The sequence below is a fragment of the Sinocyclocheilus anshuiensis genome, unplaced genomic scaffold (genome assembly GCF_001515605.1).
Source record: "Sinocyclocheilus anshuiensis isolate Anshui unplaced genomic scaffold, SAMN03320099.WGS_v1.1 scaffold241, whole genome shotgun sequence".
NCBI lineage: Eukaryota > Metazoa > Chordata > Actinopteri > Cypriniformes > Cyprinidae > Sinocyclocheilus > Sinocyclocheilus anshuiensis.
The window spans coordinates 26695-33379 of NW_015540865.1; the positions used below are offsets into that span (position 1 = coordinate 26695).

A 6685-nucleotide genomic window follows, 5' to 3' on the forward strand; every position below is an offset into this window, starting at 1 on the left:
ATAGATTATAGAAATTACGAACGATAGATAGATGGATAGATGATAGAAATACCGAAAGATGGATGGATAGATAGATAGATAGATAGATAGAAATACCGAAGGATAGATAGGTAGACAGACAGATAGATAGATACATAGATAGAAATACCAAAGGATAGATAGATATAGATAGATAGACAGATAGAAACACCGAAGGATAGATAGATAGATATAGAAATACCGAAGGATGGATAGATAGATAGATAGATGATAGAAATATTGAAGGATAGATAGATAGATGATAGAAATACCGAAGGATGGATGGATAGATAGATAGAAATACTGAAGGATAGATAGATAGACAGACAGATAGATAGATAGATAGATGGATAGATAGAAATACCAAAGGAGAGATAGATAGATAGACAGATAGATAGATAGATAGAAATACCGAAGGATAGATAGATAGATAGATATAGATAGATAGATACTGATAGATAGAGAGATATACCGAAGGACAGATAGATAGATAGATAGATAGATAGAAATACCGAAGGATAGATATAGATAGATAGAAATACCGATAGATAGATAGAAATACAGAAGGATAGATAGATAGATAGAAATACCGAAGGATAGATAGATAGAAATACAGAAGGATGGGGGATAGATAGATAGATGATAGAAATACCGAAGGATAGATAGATAGATGATAGAAATACCGAAGGATAGATAGATAGATGATAGAAATACCGAAGGATAGATAGATAGATGATAGAAATACCGAAGGATAGATAGATAGATAGATAGATAGATAGATAGAAATACAGAAGGATAGATAGATATATAGAGAAATACCGAAGGATAGATAGAAATACTGAAGGATAGATAGATAGAAATACCGAAGGATAGATAGATAGATAGAAATACCGATAGATAGATAGAAATACCGATAGATAGAAATACCAATATATAGATATAGAAATACCGATATAGATAGATAGATAGATAGATAGAAATACCGATAGATAGAAATACCAATAGATAGATAGAAATACCGATAGATAGATAGACAGATAGATAGATATACCGAAGCACAGATAGATAGATAGACAGAAATACCGAAGGATAGATAGATAGATAGATAGATAGAAATACTGATAGATAGATAGATAGATAGATAGATAGAAATACCGAAGGATGGATAGATAGATATAGATAGATAGATACAGATAGATAGACAGATATACCGAAGGACAGATATAGATAGATAGATAGAAATACCGAAGGATAGATAGATAGATAGATAGATATAGATAGATAGATAGATAGGAATCCCATTCTTCTCGTCCTGCATGCGAGCGATGATGTCTTCCATCTGCAGAGAGAGAGAGGGAGAGAGAGAGAGAGAGAGAGGGAGGGAGGGAGCGAGAGAGAGACAGGGAGGGAGAAAATATGTTAATGCTTTGGCAACATTGTGTTACACAGTCATGCTAATAAAGCTTAATTGAATTGAATTGAATTGAGAGACTGAGAGAGAGAGAGAGAGAGAGATCAGCTTCACAGCCTGACACCTGGAACAATCACAGTAATTACATGCTTCATAATTAGCCTCCTATTCTGAGTAATTATGCTTAATTTCTGTGTGATTAAACACACGGTTGTACTCACATTTACTTTTCACTCTTGACAGCACAAACTCCCTCTAAACCCGCTTAACAGCAGCGCAAACAAACCCCAGACGATCATATGAGAGCAAAGACTGAGTAATGGATCCATGAATATCCATAAAAACAGAGACATAAACCTGTCTAGAACAAAATCAAAAGATACAGAAAAATAAATGTGACTTTATTACATTTCTTGCATTGCAACATTATTTTCATGACAATATTAAATCCACTTTGACACAAATAACTAATCTGAAAAATCAAAAAATGAAAATTATTGTAAAGTAAATTAAGTATTTATATACTGTACTGCATTACAGATAAGAATTACAGCATTATCATAATGAAAATCCAAAGCACAATCATCACTGAGAATAATGGCAATTACAAACAAAGTCAAAAATAATCAGCCAAACTAAATATTTTTTACTGGCAATGAAAATTAATGTACGTTGTTTCATAAAAAAGGGGGGGGGGGACACATCTAACTGCAATTATTATTATTATTGTTTTTATTCATTATTGTCATTACTATTATAAAAATTAAAGTACTTCATAAGAATTTTATATATATAAAAAAATATATATTTTTGTATATAATAATAATAATTACTATTATTATTATTGTTATTTTTATATATAACAACAGTACAATTACAATACTAATATTTGTGTTTTGTTTTTTTGCTTTGCTTTCAAATGTTAAACCATAGAGCGAAAATTAATGTACGTTGTTTCATAAAAAAGGGGGGGGGGACACATCTAACTGCAATTATTATTATTATTGTTTTTATTCATTATTGTCATTACTATTATAAAAATTAAAGTACTTCATAAGAATTTTATATATATAAAAAAATATATATTTTTGTATATAATAATAATAATTACTATTATTATTATTGTTATTTTTATATATAACAACAGTACAATTACAATACTAATATTTGTGTTTTGTTTTTTTGCTTTGCTTTCAAATGTTAAACCATAGAGCTTTTATTTTGGCATAAAACGGCAGGGAAATTTCTCTTTTAAAATGCTTCTCTTTTGTTGAGATTTATGAACCATTCTCATTATGTGAGAGGCGACCCAGATGTATTTTCATCAGTTCAGTGTAAATTCACAGGTTCATCTGTTTTCAGCAGCTTTCTGATGCAGTTTAGCATCATGTCAGATGACAGGGCTTTCTAGGGATTTGTTTCCGCTTGTATAATCTCTGACACTCGGGATTAAATCCTTCTTAATCTTCCCAAACAGAATGACATTTGGGATGCTGAGAGACTCCAGCGGGGGGCGGAGCTAAATCAGGAGCAGGTGTGAGGCTCTGATTGGCTGGCACTCCGCCGGCTCGAGCCGTTTGATTGGTTTGGCCGACCGACACTCTCACACAAACTCACAAACAAACTCAAGCCAAGAATCGTCAGATTTCAGCAGTAAAATTATTTTACATAGTAAATACTGTCTCTATGTCTAAAATGTTTTGTTAGACACCATCATATTTTCTTAAAAACTGACAAAAATCATTTTTATCAGATATAAATATAAATAAGTGCATACTGATTACAATGTACATAATGTTTAAAAATACACAAATAGCTGGGTCATAGTATAATAAATAAATACAGTTTGTAATTTACAGTAGTTCTATATATGTTTGTTTAATGTCTAAAAAACATAAATGTCTGGAGAATATTATAATACATTAAAATAAAAATTATATAATTATATTTTTATTATTATTTAATTAATAAATTATTTAATTCATTTTTAATTTAGTTTATATGTATATATGAAAAAAATAATATTATGAAATTAATTAATTCAGCTGGCCTCGACCCTGAGACCAAGTCCAGACTCCTCTCAGCGAAACCTCCAGCTTTAGACACAGAAACCACAGTCCTGAGACAGACTCACGCAGCGGATTCAAATCACAGAGTTTACAGCTAATGTCAGTCTAGTGACTCAATAAAGGCTTAAAAAACTCACAATGCTGATAAAAGCTGAGAGTGTTTTATTCTGGGATATTAGGACGATTAGTCAGTCTGATGATGGACAGAGAGGATCTGTGCTGGAATAATCCAGCGGCTGAGGCGCATTGCCAACACCTTTGGATTTTTTAATAGCACAAAATGTGTGTAAAATGTCTAAATAAATAAATACATAAATCAATGGGTTCAATTCCCAGGGAATGCATAAACTGATATTAAAAACACTGCTCCGGGTGTGTGTTCACTACTGTGTGTGTGCACTTGGATGGGTTAAATAATAATAATAATAATAATAATAATTAATAATAATGTGTTAATTTTATTTATTGTATTTTTTTTTATGTATTAATTATTTTATTTCATTTTATTTAATATTATTATTTATTTTATTTTTTTCATGCATTCCCTGGGAACTGAATCCACCGATTTCATTAGTTTCATTATATAGATATACATATATATTTAATGTATTAATTTATTTTATATTAATTTATTTTTATTGTAATTTTAATATCAGTTCATACATTCTCTGGAAATTAATAAAATAAAATAATTATTTAATTTAAATAAATAATTCAATACCTTGAAATGCAGTGTCACTTTGTGTAAAAGTGTCTGCTTAATGCCTACATGTAAATTTAAATAATGGAATTACTTAAAAAAAAATAAAAAATAAATAAATGTATATGTGAAATGCATCATTTTATTAAATGAGAAAAAAAAAACAAAGGACTTTATCCATCATATATTGATTGGAGTGAAAATTCTGATGAAAGATTATGAAGAGAAACATGTTTTTCTTTAAAATAACATCACTTATGTTATTTTATAACATACTATATTTTAGTCATTCACAATAATAGGAGGAACATGAATTCAGGTTGACTGTACAGTCACTCCCACAATGGCATTTACTAAATTTACAGTAAATGTCACAGATGTGTGTGATCTTCCTCTGTGTCGCCCTCAAACCCTTGTGTTTTAAAAGTGCCTCGACCAATCAGAGCGCAGATGGCGAGACCCTCGTTAAACCCACAGATGGACCTGAGAGTGACGCACAATTACAGCTATAGCAACAGTGTCAATATGCTGAGACACACACACACAGACACACAGACACACAGACAGACACACACACACACACACACACACACACACACGCACTCACATATGCACACACACAATGGCGGACTGATGACAGCTAGCTCAGGGCGGAGCTAAGGTAAGACACCAGTCCAGTCTGTGCTGAAACGCTACTGTCAATCAAACTATCGTGGGAGGGGCCTGTCTGTGTGATGTCACACAGACAGGCATCTGAGATCGGCTCGATTTGAGAAAGGGGAAAACATTTAACCAGATTAAAAAAAAAAAAACACTGGGTGGATTTTTATCATTATAGGGTTGTTGTGTACACACACTGCCAACACACATTTCAGTTCAAACAACTTGTAAAAGTGCATGTAGCATCCTATGACCCTTTTAAGAAAGCAGAATAAACAGCCTTATCAGCTTTTACAAGAGAGAAAACACTTTCTATAATGTTTGTTACATCCAATTAAATTTTGTGCAATTTTATCTCTTGCTTTTTATTAATGTCTAATACTAATAAAGTATTCATCTCAGAGTTCAGCTGCTAAATCACTTCTGCTGCTGTTTATGCATTTGCAAAATTGCCAATTTTCAACAAAAACAGCAGAAAATAAAGCATCACAAGGAGGAGAGTGTGGAGCGGTTTGTGAAACTCTGGTCGGCAGGTGTGAGGAGAGACTCCTGAATGATTCATCAGATCACAGAATCACATTTAGATCGGCACACGTGTGATTCTCCGTGTTGTGTAACACTGCAGACTTTGATTCGTGTGGAGGAACATACCTCTGGAAACCAGGACAGTTATTTCAAAAATAAAATACGCATTTGATGCATCAGAACTGAATCATCAGAACAGAGGAACACCTTTAGTGCAGTGTGTGAGTGTGTGTGTGTGTGTGTGTGTGTGTGTGTGTGAGTTTGTGATTGAGTGTGAGTGAGTGTGTGTACTATATTCAAAGTCTTCTACTTTGTGTAATTTAATCATTTTTATACCATTCACCTATATATACCATTTTATACCATTTGAATATATATTTATTCAGTATATCACACAATATTGTTATTTGGGATGCAAATGGAACAAAAATGGCTTTTTGTCGTTTAGATTAATTATCCATTTAGACAATTAAATACATAATCGGCCTCAAATGCAAAACTATAAAGGGCAAAAACTACATGGAAAAATGGGGAAATTTCATTTGTAAAGTATTTAATTGATTTGATTACATCTTAGATTAGTCTGACAGAACAGCAGACGCGTCTGAGATCCTAAACTCAGCAGGAATCCGGCGTCCACGATCTCCTGATCTCTTCTGCTCGCTCTTCGCTTCACTGACAAACACCACTGAACACTGAGAATCTAGACATCACCGTTTCTTGCTGACATTTTGCATTTCTCTCTGCTTTCTGGACTGGAGTCGTCAGCCGAGCTCATGCTGTTCTCTCTCAGGTCCTCTGCAGAGTAGTTCAGTATGCAGCAGAATGTATATTACATATATATGTATATATTATTACACACACATACACACTATATCGGTGTTATTTTAGTATCAAGATTCTTTTTTTACATTTTGAATTAATTTTCATTTTTTAATTTTCCATTTTACAAGACAACAAGACAACAAATCTCAATGGCCATAAAAACAGGCTTAATTTCATCATGCAAAATATAATTTCTTATCCATATGTGCAGTATTTTCTCATCACAGCTAGCTTCATGCTAAAACACTTTCCATGGTCTTATCGATCACTTACTCGTGTCATTAAAGCACAGCCACCAGTCTGCCGTCCTGAGACTGAACAGCACAGGAGAGCGAGGAGAGCGAGGAGATGTAATCTTTATAAGCATTTCAGTGAGGCAGGAAACCACAAACTTTAATATTTAATATTTTATATATGCATACACATAGACATTATGTGTGTGTGTGTGTGTGTGAGTGAGTGAGTGAGTGAGTGAGT

At 32.7% G+C, this 6685-nt stretch overlaps 1 long non-coding RNA gene across 1 annotated transcript in view; it reads right to left on the minus strand.

Moving 5' to 3' along the window:
* Window positions 1-1306: 1306 nt before the first annotated feature.
* LOC107688032 (uncharacterized) overlaps window positions 1307-6685 on the minus strand; it is a 26501-nt gene continuing 21122 nt past the window's right edge. Inside the window, exon 3 of the long non-coding RNA XR_001634191.1 lies at window positions 1307-1357. This is a non-coding gene — a long non-coding RNA (uncharacterized LOC107688032). The remainder of the gene's footprint in view (window positions 1358-6685) is intronic.